Source organism: Lucilia sericata, unplaced genomic scaffold, assembly GCF_015586225.1.
Source record: "Lucilia sericata isolate MDLA Ls3-8-SP2 unplaced genomic scaffold, ASM1558622v1 Contig001883F_arrow, whole genome shotgun sequence".
NCBI lineage: Eukaryota > Metazoa > Arthropoda > Insecta > Diptera > Calliphoridae > Lucilia > Lucilia sericata.
In genome coordinates, this window is record NW_023995771.1 from 19043 (window position 1) to 33623 (window position 14581).

Sequence of the window (14581 nt, forward strand, 5' to 3'; positions counted from 1 at the left end):
AGTTCTGTTCTAGTTCTGTTCTAGTTCTGTTCTAGTTCTGTTCTAGTTCTGTTCTAGTTCTGTTCTAGTTCTGTTCTAGTTCTGTTCTAGTTCTGTTCTAGTTCTGTTCTAGTTCTGTTCTAGTTCTGTTCTAGTTCTGTTCTAGTTCTGTTCTAGTTCTGTTCTAGTTCTGTTCTAGTTCTGTTCTAGTTCTGTTCTAGTTTTCTAGTTCTGTTCTAGTTCTGTTCTAGTTCTGTTCTAGTTCTGTTCTAGTTCTGTTCTAGTTCTGTTCTAGTTCTGTTCTAGTTCAATTCTTGTTCAGTTCTAGTTCAGTTCTAGTTCAGTTCTAGTTCAGTTCTAGTTCAGTTCTAGTTCAGTTCTAGGTCAGTTCTAGTTCAGTTCTATTTCAGTTCTAGTTCAGTTCTAGTTCAGTTCTAGTTCAGTTCTAGTTCAGTTCTAGTTCAGTTCTAGTTCAGTTCTAGTTCAGTTCTAGTTCAGTTCTAGTTCAGTTCTAGTTCAGTTCTAGTTCAGTTCTAGGTTAGTTCTAGTTCAGTTCTTTCAGTTCTAGTTCAATTCTAGTTCATTTCTAGTTCAGTTCTGGTTCAGTTCTAGTTCAGTTCTAGTTCAGTTCTAGTTCAGTTCTAGTTCAGTTCTAGTTCAGTTCTAGTTCAGTTCTAGTTCAGTTCTAGTTCAGTTCTAGTTCAGTTCTAGTTCAGTTCTAGTTCAGTTCTAGTTCAGTTCTAGTTCAGTTCTAGTTCAGTTCTAGTTCAGTTCTAGTTCAGTTCTAGTTCAGTTCTAGTTCAGTTCTAGTTCAGTTCTAGTTCAGTTCTAGTTCAGTTCTAGTTCAGTTCTAGTTCAGTTCTAGTTCTGTTCTAGTTCTGTTCTAGTTCTGTTCTAGTTCTAGTTCTGTTCTAGTTCTGTTCTAGTTCTGTTCTAGTTATGTTCTAGTTATGTTCTAGTTCTGTTCTAGTTCTGTTCTAGTTCTGTTCTAGTTATGTTCTAGTTCTGTTCTAGTTCTGTTCTAGTTCTGTTCTAGTTCTGTTCTAGTTCAGTTCTAGTTCAGTTCTAGTTCAGTTCTAGTTCAGTTCTAGTTCAGTTCTAGTTCAGTTCTAGTTCAGTTCTAGTTCAGTTCTAGTTCAGTTCTAGTTCAGTTCGTTCAGTTCTTGTTCAGTTCTAGTTCAGTTCTAGTTCAGTTCTAGTTCAGTTCTAGTTCAGTTCTAGTTCAGTTCTAGTTCAGTTCTAGTTCAGTTCTAGTTCAGTTCTAGTTCAGTTCTAGTTCAGTTCTAGTTCAGTTCTAGTTCAGTTCTAGTTCAGTTCTAGTTCAGTTCTAGTTCAGTTCTAGTTCAGTTCTAGTTCAGTTCTAGTTCAGTTCTAGTTCAGTTCTAGTTCAGTTCTAGTTCAGTTCTAGTTCAGTTCTAGTTCAGTTCTAGTTCAGTTCTAGTTCAGTTCTAGTTCAGTTCTAGTTCAGTTCTAGTTCAGTTCTAGTTCAGTTCTAGTTCAGTTCTAGTTCAGTTCTAGTTCAGTTCTAGTTCAGTTCTAGTTCAGTTCTAGTTCATTTGTTCAGTTCTGTTCAGTTCTAGTTCAGTTCTAGTTCAGTTCTAGTTCAGTTCTAGTTCAGTTCTAGTTCAGTTCTAGTTCAGTTCTAGTTCAGTCTAGTTCAGTTCTAGTTCAGTTATTCAGTTCTAGTTCAGTTCTAGTTCAGTTCTAGTTCAGTTCTAGTTCAGTTCTAGTTCAGTTCTAGTTCAGTTCTAGTTCAGTTCTAGTTCAGTTCTAGTTCAGTTCTAGTTCAGTTCTAGTTCAGTTCTAGTTCAGTTCTAGTTCAGTTCTAGTTCAGTTCTAGTTCAGTTCTAGTTCAGTTCTGTTCAGTTTGTTCAGTTCTAGTTCAGTTCTAGTTCAGTTCTAGTTCAGTTCTAGTTCAGTTCTAGTCAGTTCTAGTTCAGTTCTAGTTCAGTTCTAGTTCAGTTCTAGTTCAGTTCTAGTTCAGTTCTAGTTCAGTTCTAGTTCAGTTCTAGTTCAGTTCTAGTTCAGTTCTAGTTCAGTTCTAGTTCAGTTCTAGTTCAGTTCTAGTTCAGTTCTAGTTCAGTTCTAGTTCAGTTCTAGTTCAGTTCTAGTTCAGTTCTAGTTCAGTTCTAGTTCAGTTCTAGTTCAGTTCTAGTTCAGTTCTAGTTCAGTTCTAGTTCAGTTCTAGTTCAGTTCTAGTTCAGTTCTAGTTCAGTTCTAGTTCAGTTCTAGTTCAGTTCTAGTTCAGTTCTAGTTCAGTTCTAGTTCAGTTCTAGTTCAGTTCTAGTTCAGTTCTAGTTCAGTTCTAGTTCAGTTCTAGTTCAGTTCTAGTTCAGTTCTAGTTCAGTTCTAGTTCAGTTCTGTTCAGTTCTAGTTCAGTTCTAGTTCAGTTCTAGTTCAGTTCTAGTTCAGTTCTAGTTCAGTTCTAGTTCAGTTCTAGTTCAGTTCTAGTTCAGTTCTAGTTCAGTTCTAGTTCAGTTCTAGTTCAGTTCTAGTTCAGTTCTAGTTCAGTTTTGTTAGTTCTAGTTCAGTTCTTGTTCAGTTCTAGTTCAGTTCTAGTTCAGTTCTAGTTCAGTTCTAGTTCAGTTCTAGTTCAGTTCTAGTTCAGTTCTAGTTCAGTTCTAGTTCAGTTCTAGTTCAGTTCTTTCTAGTTCAGTCTAGTTCAGTTCTAGTTCAGTTCTAGTTCAGTTCTAGTTCAGTTCTAGTTCAGTTCTAGTTCAGTTCTAGTTCAGTTCTAGTTCAGTTCTAGTTCAGTTCTAGTTCAGTTCTAGTTCAGTTCTAGTTCAGTTCTAGTTCAGTTCTAGTTCAGTTCTAGTTCAGTTCTAGTTCAGTTCTAGTTCAGTTCTAGTTCAGTTCTAGTTCAGTTCTAGTTCAGTTATAAATCAGTTCTAGTTCAGTTCTAGTTCAGTTCTAGTTCAGTTCTAGTTCAGTTCTAGTTCAGTTCTTGTCCATTTCTAGTTCAGTTAATAGTTCAGTTCTAGTTCAGTTCTAGTTCAGTTCTAGTTCAGTTCTAGTTTCAGTTCATTAGTTCAGTTCTAGTTCAGTTCTAGTTCAGTTCTAGTTCAGTTCTAGTTCAGTTCTAGTTCAGTTCGGGTGTTCAGTTCTTGTTCAGTTCTAGTTCTGTTCTAGTTCTGTTCTAGTTCTGTTCTAGTTCTGTTCTAGTTCTGTTCTAGTTCTGTTCTAGTTCTGTTCTAGTTCTGTTCTAGTTCTGTTCTAGTTCTGTACTAGTTCTGTTCTACTTCTGTTCTAGTTCAGTTCAAGTTCAGTTCAAAGTTCAGTTCAAGTTCAGTTCAAGTTCAGTTCAAGTTCAGTTCAAGTTCTGCTCTAGTTCTGTTCTAGTAGTATACTGACACATTTCACATGCAATTTATTAGTAAACTAAATTTAGTAATCCAGTTAAATATTAATGGCGTTTATCTCTGCAATCTTTGTAATCTCAAATCAAAATTTTAATATTAGTTTAAAAAACAATTGACCTTTCTTCATTTCTTTTTCTTAATTTATAAACTTTAATTTATTAATAAAAACTAAATACATATTTATATTTTTTATAGCAAGCCATTTATAGATGTAAACAGAAAAATAATATATTTAAAGATTTATTTAAAAAACATATGTTTAAAATAACACACAATGAAGGCAACAAAACCACAATAGTGTATAAATAAGAAAAAATATTTATATGTAATTAAGATTTTAGTTTTTAAAATAAGCAACACAACTAATTGTAAGTAATACAAAACACATTTAAACACACACACAAAAACACTTCTAATTATACAAAAAGTAAATATTTATTAAATTAAATTTAAGTAGACAACAAACAATTATAATAAGAAAATAAGAAACAATAAATTAAGAAAAAAAATATTAAACAAATTCGCAATATTTAAGTATGTGTGAGTGTTTGGAAAAATATACAGACTTAAATTTTAAGAATAAAACAGCAACAAGTATTTGAAATTTAAATGGTGGGTTTTATTAAAATTAAAAAAAGTTAATTACATGATTAGTTCTGTTTTAGTTCTAGTTGAGTTCTAATTCAGCGCTAATTCAGTTTCAGTTCTAGTTCAGTTCTAGTTCAGTTCTAGTTCAGTTCTAGTTCAGTTCTAGTTCAGTTCTAGTTCAGTTCTAGTTCAGTTCTAGTTCAGTTCTAGTTCAGTTCTAGTTCAGTTCTAGTTCAGTTTAGTTCAGTTCTAGTTACAGTTCTAGTTCAGTTCTAGTTCAGTTCTAGTTTCAGTTCTAGTTCAGTTCTAGTTCAGTTCTAGTTCAGTTCTAGTTCAGTTCTAGTTCAGTTCTAGTTCAGTTCTAGTTCAGTTTCTAGTTCAGTTCTAGTTCAGTTCTAGTTCAGTTCTAGTTCAGTTCTAGTTCAGTTCTAGTTCAGTTCTAGTTCAGTTCTAGTTCAGTTCTAGTTCAGTTCTAGTTCAGTTCTAGTTCAGTTCTAGTTCAGTTCTAGTTCAGTTCTAGTTCAGTTCTAGTTCAGTTCTAGTTCAGTTTCTAGTTCAGTTCTAGTTCAGTTCTAGTTCAGTTCTAGATTCAGTTCTAGTTCAGTTCTAGTTCAGTTTCTAGTCTCAGTTCTAGTTCAGTTCTAGTTCAGTTCTAGTTCAGTTCTAGTTCTAGTTCAGTTCTAGTTCCTAGTTCAGTTCTAGTTCAGTTCTAGTTCAGTTCTAGTTCAGTTCTAGTTCAGTTCTAGTTCAGTTCTAGTTCAGTTCTAGTCAGTTCTAGTTCAGTTCTAGTTCAGTTCTAGTTCAGTTCTAGTTCAGTTCTAGTTCAGTTCTAGTTCAGTTCTAGTTCAGTTCAGTTCTAGTTCAGTTCTAGTTCAGTTCTAGTTCAGTTCTAGTTCAGTTCTAGTTCATTTAGTTCAGTTCTAGTTCAGTTCTAGTTCAGTTCTAGTTCAGTTCTAGTTCAGTTCTAGTTCAGTTCTAGTTCTTCTAGTTCAGTTCTAGTTCAGTTCTAGTTCAGTTCTAGTTCAGTTCTAGTTCAGTTCTAGTTCAGTTTCTAGTTCAGTTCTAGTTCAGTTCTAGTTCAGTTCTAGTTCAGTTCTAGTTCAGTTCTAGTTCAGTTCTAGTTCAGTTCTAGTTCAGTTCTAGTTCAGTTCTAGTTCAGTTCTAGTTCAGTTCTAGTTCAGTTCTAGTTCAGTTCTAGTTCAGTTTCTAGTTCAGTTCTAGTTCAGTTCTAGTTTCAGTTCTAGTTCAGTTCTAATTCAGTTCTAGTTTCAGTTCTAGTTCAGTTCTAGTTCAGTTCTAATTCAGTTCTAGTTCAGTTCTAGTTCAGTTCTAGTTCGTTCTAGTTCAGTTCTAGTTCAGTTCTAGTTCCGTTCTAGTTCAGTCTAGTTCACTTCTAGTTCAGTTCTAGTTCAGTTCTAGTTCAGTTCTAGTTCAGTTAGTTAGTTCTAGTTCAGTTCTAGTTCAGTTCTAGTTCAGTTCTAGTTCTAGTTCTAGTTCTAGTTTAGTTCTAGTTCAGTTCTAATTCAGTTCTAGTTCAGTTCTATGTCATGCTGCTAAACACTACCAACGACTGACGGCCTTTAACAGATGTCAGAGATGTTTTAACGCCATCATGGATATTCCGTGCCAACCGCTGTTGATGGTCTAGGGAGTGTAATGCAAGCCATTCCAAAATATATCCAATATTAGATCTTTACAATAGTAGCTAATACTTAAATAATCGGATAACTTACTTCTCTAATTTTTACATTGAATTCGGAAAGATATACATTTTTACCATCATTTCGTTTTTGAGTGTAAATATGAATATTATTCATATAGTTAATGTTTTATTAATATTAATTAAAATGTTAATAGTTCGAATATTATCACATATTATTGGTAAATCAAATCGATATTTAGATATTTATTGAATTACTTATAAATAGATGTTTGAAGTCTGCTAATTGTTATTCAAAATTTTTTTTTGATGCAAACAAAATATTAATTTTTAAGTTTTCACCCATAAATGGGTGCGTGTATTAAATATTTTTATATTTTAATTAATAACAAATGACTAACAAATGTTCAATTTTAAACTTGAGGAGTACGAAATGAAATCGAATGCGACAATTAACAATTAAAATATAAAAACAATTGTAACAAATTTTTCTGATCATTATCGCCTTTTGTACCCGATTTAGTTGAAGTAGACATTGAAAACTATGTTTGTTTACGGTAAATTTACCAAACAGTTGTTAATACAGTTATTATGTTGTATGGCCAATAAAACTCCCGTTAACAATATGCAAACAAGACTGACCTTCTTTATTGTTTTTCTGTACAACTAAACTTATTTTTTTAAATTGAACGTAATAATTACATCATGTCGGCGGTCGGCAAATGGAAGACAACAACGCTCCACTTCTTCAAACTTAGTTCGAATGAGAAAATGTGGAAGAAAACTAAACAAAACATTTGTAAATTAAATATTCCAACCATATGCCTCGATGTCGTTTAAAATATTCATTCATCCAGCCATCTATTCGTGTGTTCGCCCATCCGTTAATACATCTATTGATTTCAACTATTTTAAAACAAACTCAATTGTTCGAATGTTCGAACAATTCGACCATCTTATTTCTGCAGATAATCAAATAATTTTGCAATAAAAATGCTTTGTTACACTTACAATTTCATTAACAATGTAACACAAATTTCAGTAGGCTATGGTCGATCGGGTAATGCGCTATAAGTTCTATTCTATTTATTTTTTCCAGATTTCTATAAGACTTAAGTTTTGAAGCGTAACTAGCTTACTGACTAACTAAAAAGTAAGCTAGTTAACTAACTAACTAACTAACTAACTAACTAACTAACTACTAACTAACTAACTAACTAACTAACTAACTAACTAACTACTACTAACTAACTACTAACTAACTAACTACTAACTAACTAACTAACTAACTACTAACTAACTATAACTACTAACTAACTAACTAACTAACTAACTAACTAACTAACTAACTAACTACTAACTAACTAACTAACTAACTAACTAACTACTACTAACTAACTAACTAACTAACTAACTAACTAACTAACTAACTAACTAACTAACTAACTAACTACTAACTAACTAACTAACTAACTAACTACTAACTAACTAACTAACTAACTAACTAACTAACTAACTAACTAACTAACTACTAACTAACTAACTAACTAACTACTACTAACTAACTAACTAACTAACTACTAACTAACTAACTAACTAACTAACTAACTAACTAACTACTAACTAACTAACTACTAACTAACTAACTAACTACTAACTAACTAACTAACTAACTAACTAACTAACTAACTACTAACTAACTAACTAACTAACTAACTAACTAACTAACTAACTAACTAACTAACTAACTAACTAACTAACTAACTAACTAACTAACTAACTAACTAACAACTAACTACTAACTAACTAACTAACTAACTAACTACTAACTAACTAACTAACTAACTAACTAACTAACTAACTACTAACTAACTAACTAACTAACTAACTAACTAACTAACTAACTAACTAACTAACTAACTAACTACTAACTAACTAACTAACTACTAACTAACTAACTAACTAACTAACTACTAACTAACTAACTAACTAACTAACTAACTAACTAACTAACTAACTACTAACTAACTAACTAACCTAACTACTAACTAACTAACTAACTAACTAACTAACTACTAACTAACTACTACTAACTAACTAACTAACTACTAACTAACTAACTAACTAACTAACTAACTAACTAACTAACTAACTAACTACTAACTAACTAACTAACTAACTAACTAACTAACTAACTAACTAACTAACTAACTAACTAACTAACTAACTAACTAACTAACTAACTAACTACTAACTAACTAACTAACTAACTAACTAACTAACTAACTAACTAACTAACTAACTAACTAACTAACTAACTAACTAACTAACTAACTAACTAACTAACTAACTACTAACTAACTAACTAACTAACTAACTAACTAACTAACTAACTAACTAACTACTAACTAACTAACTAACTAACTAACTAACTAACTAACTAAACTAACTAACTAACCTAACTAACTAACTAACTAACTAACTAACTAACTAACTAACTAACTAACTACTAACTAACTAACTAACTAACTAACTAACTAACTAACTAACTAACTAACTAACTAACTACTAACTAACTAACTAACTACTAACTAACTAACTAACTAACTACTAACTAACTAACTACTAACTAACTAACTAACTACTAACTAACTACTAACTAACTACTAACTAACTACTAACTAACTAACTAACTAACTAACTAACTAACTAACTAACTAACTAACTAACTAACTAACTAACTAACTAACAACTAACTAACTAACTAACTAACTAACGAACTAACTACTAACTAACTAACTAACTAACTAACTAACTAACTAACTAACTAACTAACTAACTAACTAACTAACTAACTAACTAACTAACTAACTAACTAACTAACTAACTAACTAACTAACTAACTAACTAACTAACTAACTAACTAACTAACTAACTAACTAACTACTAACTAACTAACTAACTCTAACTACTAACTAACTAACTAACTAACTAACTAACTAACTAACTAACTAACTAACTAACTAACTACTAACTAACTAACTACTACTAACTAACTAACTAACTAACTACTAACTAACTAACTAACTACTAACTAACTAAACTAACTAACTAACTAACTAACTAACTAACTAACTAACTAACTAACTAACTACTAACTAACTAACTAACTAACTAACTAACTAACTAACAACTAACTAACTACTACTAACTAACTAACTAACTAACTACTAACTACTAACTAACTACTAACTAACTACTAACTAACTAACTAACTACTAACTAACTAACTAACTAACTACTACTAACTAACTAAACTAACTAACTAACTACTAACTAACCTAACTAACTACTACTAACTAACTACTAACACTAACTAACTACTAACTAACTAACTAACTAACTAACTAACTACTAACTACTACTAACTAACTAACTAACTACTAACTCACTAACATAATACCTAACTAACTAACTAACTAACTAACTAACCACTAACTAACGAACTAACTAACTAACTAACGAACTAGACTAACTAACTAAACTAACTAACTAACTAACTAACTAACCCCGCTGTAGGGTGCCTTTCTAAAGTCCAAATACTTCATTTTCGATAGTTCGAATTTGTCTGGTAAAAACAAAAATCCATTCAATAAACCCTTATTAAATTGTTAAACATTGTTTATGTTTTTCAATATATTAAAATTGTGTTTTGTTTACTGCTGCCACTACCACTCAATAGCATGCACCAAGCTCTGAACATTTAAAACTAAATGAGCGCGTAGTTTGAAACGTTTTTAGAATTGTAAATTCATTTTAAAACGTTTTGTGGATTTTGGCGACAACAAGTGTTTCTACGTCGTTTTACGTTCGAAACGTTCAAATTGAAAAGTTTAATACTTAATGCTAAAACAAATGGAATGAAAGAAACGTCCAAATAATTCTGCCTGTGTGCGTCTATGGAATCTTAAAAAGACCTAGTAGGCAGCAGGCTGTACTGCCTCAAACTCTACGGCTTCCTTAATAAGTAGTTTCCTTTCCCTCTCTCTTACTCTATGTTTTCCTATAAATTGTGTTCGTATACCCTACTTTAAACTAAGAAACATAAGTTAATGTTCATTTTTGTTGGGTTCTTAAAAACGGGCCTATTTATCACTTATACAAGTGACAGGCTTTTTTCTCACAAAATTATAAACATTTTGGTCATGCACGCTTTTGTGTCATTTTAAGCGGGATTCCCTATATAAAACATAAATAATGAAACTGTTTATTCTATGTTTAACATTTTATGATCGAAGTTTGCTATATAAAGAACTTTTTTTAAGCAAATATAGTCAGTTTTAAAAGTAGCCACGCGGAAATGAAATGATTTATAAAATTACTTCACTTAAGAAAATTAACTATTTATAGCTAATAGTGGCAAGTTACTGACGCCATTTATAAACTTATGTTGGCCATATATTTTTGGGACAATGACGTAAGTCATGGCATTAGAAGAAAAGATGAATCGTCATCATTGAGAATTGCTTCCTTAAAGTAATTCCTTTTATCAAATCCTCGCATATTTATTCGTAGGAGCAATTGAATCAAAACCTGTAGGTTCTCATTAATTAATGTACTTAGATTTATGAGGAACTACTTAGGAAGATCTTCAACCCTTTAATTCTCACATTCGACAAATTCTTTTGAAAGCACGATAGAGACTGCACGGGAGGAGCTACATAGCTACAATTTACCAGTTTGTTTGGTATTGAAAATGAGCAATATCGGTTCACTATTACACTTAGACCTAACTGCACCCAGAAAATATGTATATTATATTGTATGGAGGGCAGCGGACAATAATTCACCCTACTCCTACATAAATTCCCCTTTAATGCTTATAACTGGATATAGTGACGAAATTTGACACAAACAAATTTTATAAAAACCAAAATCTCTCAACCAAATTTGATAAGGATCCTTTCAGGAGCATATAAGGCACTCTTTCGAAAATGACTCAATGAATTAAAGAGGAGTTACTAATTTCTTAAAATACATAAATAATTTTCTGTAGAGCTCACATATTGTAGATTTGGGTCCATAATTGAGTTCAACTGATATTGAAAGCCTTATTCCGAAAATGACTCTGATGTCTAATAATAAAATTCAGTTCATATTATATAAATAGGAAGACCTAGTCCATAACTAACTCGGTCCACAATTGAATCCAGCTGATATTAGTTAGTTAGTTAGTTAGTTAGTTAGTTAGTTAGTTAGTTAGTTAGTTAGTTAGTTAGTTAGTTAGTTAGTTAGTTAGTTAGTTAGTTAGTTAGTTAGTTAGTTAGTTAGTTAGTTAGTTAGTTAGTTAGTTAGTTAGTTAGTTAGTTAGTTAGTTAGTTAGTTAGTTAGTTAGTTAGTTAGTTAGTTTGGATTTACTAGATTTAGATTTACTAGATTTCTAAATATCTCCCTATCTGCAGATGTATAATAAGGCTGTACTCAGATCCTTGGCTATCTTGTCTTATTTCATGATGAGCGACCTTAATAGTACTTTTAGTAGTCGTTCTTTACCGATTACTTACTATAACTTCCCTTTACATTATTAAATGCATATTTCAAATGTTATCATTTGTCTGTCTCTACAGTAGTTTTCCAATATTTTAAATAATTGTAATGAATTTATAATGTGTTTGGCAGTGAAAGTGTTCAATTAAATTCCATATTTCGGGGGAATTGTTTGTTGTACATTTAAATTGATTTGTAGTCAGTCAATAAGTTTGTAAGTTCACGCACATATGTCATTTTGCTACGTATTTTTTAGCTTTTACCAAATTTAAAAGAAAATAATTGTTATGTAATTGCAATTTTGGTTATAATGTTTGCGAACGTGATAAAATTAGATTGAATCATTGGAATTAGAAAATATATTTACAGATGGTAGGCGGCTTGTATAGTTGACCTTCATATTTAAGAAATATTTTCATTGGATGATGATAGGCATATATCTGTCCATTTTGCACTACGAAGGAAAGAACAAATTTTGCCCGCATTGTGCGGTCCTTTGGCCTACCGATCAACAATTGGATGTGTTCTTGAGGAATGATAGCAACAGAGTTCTTTTATTTTCCTGTACTTTATCGAATAGGTGTAAAATAGGCTCAAGAGTTTCGGTACGATTCGCTGTTTGGTCGGACTATAGAGGTAAGGGTGGAAGTACACAACACGTGTTGTATTCGACAACGCGTTATAGGCTTCTGTCAAAAAAAGTTGGAATAGTGTATTTTCATTTAGGAAGTTACACACTGTAGTTTGTAGCGCATCTACCGCGAAAAGTTCAGCAATTTTCAACTTTTGACGCGTTGGCAGCTGATCAGCGTTGTATTTTGTTTTGTGTAGAATTAGAGTAAACTATAATGACAAAAATTCACCAACCAATGAAAGATCAGAGAGATAGAAGTATTTCTTACATCATTACCAAAAAACGGCTTTCTGAAGAATGTTGAAGAGGATGTTTCATTAAGTCATAGTAAGTCAATTACACAATACTCCATAGAAAAAATCGGATTCTTTCTCAATATCTGAGACAAAGAGGATCAGTTCTCCTGAGAAGTTGAAAACTGAGAATAAACCGAAGAAGAAAAAGATCTATACTTCACTCAAAGGAATCTTAAGTCAGAATCCTGCGAGTAATCAACTTGGAAAGTAAGGGTGTCTTAAAAGAAGCCCAGACAGTGAAAAAGGAAAAGAGCCGTCAAAGTTGGCGATATCTGCTATGCATATACGATGCCGTTAATCCTACAGAAAAAATTCCAACACACAAGCAGAATAAGGTAGGAGATCTGGTCAAGAACAACACCACGCAATCGCTTCAAAGGGCAAACTCATCTCAACAATGTGCTGCTTTCCTGAAGAACTTGCTGGAAAGTATCCGCTTTCCCTGCGATAGCGCTAAGGTGCGATTGGCATCGAACAGAACTCCAGGGCTAGTCTTGGCAAGAACAAAAGTAGAAATTTTTTCGCCTGAAAGCGAAAGGAGGTAACCACTAACTCGCTAGAAGACATTGCAGTTGTCCATTTCAAAATTGGGAAAAATTAGAATAGCTACTACGTCAAGTCCCGAAAAGGAGACCGAAATACTTCTGACGGTGCCCTCACGGTTAATATGCTACAGACTAGACTATAGACTAGACTATACACTAGACTATATAATAGACTATAGACTAGACTATAGACTAGACTCTAGACTATAGACTAGACTATAGACTAGACTATAGACTAGACTATAGACTAGACTATAGACTAGACTATAGACTAGACTATAGACTAGACTATAGACTAGACTATAGACTAGACTATAGACTAGACTATAGACTAGACTAGACTAGACTATAGACTAGACTATAGACTAGACTATAGACTAGACTATAGACTAGACTATAGACTAGACTATAGACTAGACTATAGACTAGACTATAGACTAGACTATAGACTAGACTATAGACTAGACTATAGACTAGACTATAGACTAGACTATAGACTAGACTATAGACTAGACTATAGACTAGACTATAGACTAGACTATAGACTAGACTATAGACTAGACTATAGACTAGACTATAGACTAGACTATAGACTAGACTATAGACTAGACTATAGACTAGACTATAGACTAGACTATAGACTAGACTATAGACTAGACTATAGACTAGACTATAGACTATAGACTAGACTATAGACTAGACTATAGACTAGACTATAGACTAGACTATAGACTAGACTATAGACTAGACTATAGACTAGACTATAGACTAGACTATGGACTAGACTATAGACTAGACTATAGACTAGACTATAGACTAGACTATAGACTAGACTATAGACTAGACTATAGACTAGACTATAGACTAGACTATGGACTAGACTATAGACTAGACTATAGACTAGACTATAGACTAGACTATAGACTAGACTATAGACTAGACTAGACTATAGGCTAGACTATAGACTAGACTAGACTATAGGCTAGACTATAGACTAGACTAGACTATAGACTAGACTATAGACTAGACTATAGACTAGACTATAGACTAGACTATAGACTAGACTATAGACCCAGAATATATGTATATTATATTGTATGGAGGGCAGCGGACATAATTCACCCTACTCCTACATAAATTCCCCTTTAATGCTTATAACTGGATATAGTGACGAAATTTGACACAAACAAATTTTATAAAAACCAAAATCTCTCAACCAAATTTGATAAGGATCCTTTCAGGAGCATATAAGGCACTCTTTCGAAAATGACTCAATGAATTAAAGAGGAGTTACTAATTTCTTAAAATACATAAATAATTTTCTGTAGAGCTCACATATTGTAGATTTGGGTCCATAATTGAGTTCAACTGATATTGAAAGCCTTATTCCGAAAATGACTCTGATGTCTAATAATAAAATTCAGTTCATATTATATAAATAGGAAGACCTAGTCCATAACTAACTCGGTCCACAATTGAATCCAGCTGATATTAGTTAGTTAGTTAGTTAGTTAGTTAGTTAGTTAGTTAGTTAGTTAGTTAGTTAGTTAGTTAGTTAGTTAGTTAGTTAGTTAGTTAGTTAGTTAGTTAGTTAGTTAGTTAGTTAGTTAGTTAGTTTGGATTTACTAGATTTAGATTTACTAGATTTCTAAATATCTCCCTATCTGCAGATGTATAATAAGGCTGTACTCAGATCCTTGGCTATCTTGTCTTATTTCATGATGAGCGACCTTAATAGTACTTTTAGTAGTCGTTCTTTACCGATTACTTACTATAACTTCCCTTTACATTATTAAATGCATATTTCAAATGTTATCATTTGTCTGTCTCTACAGTAGTTTTCCAATATTTTAAATAATTGTAATGAATTTATAATGTGTTTGGCAGTGAAAGTGTTCAATTAAATTCCATATTTCGGGGGAATTGTTTGTTGTACATTTAAATTGATTTGTAGTCAGTCAATAAGTTTGTAA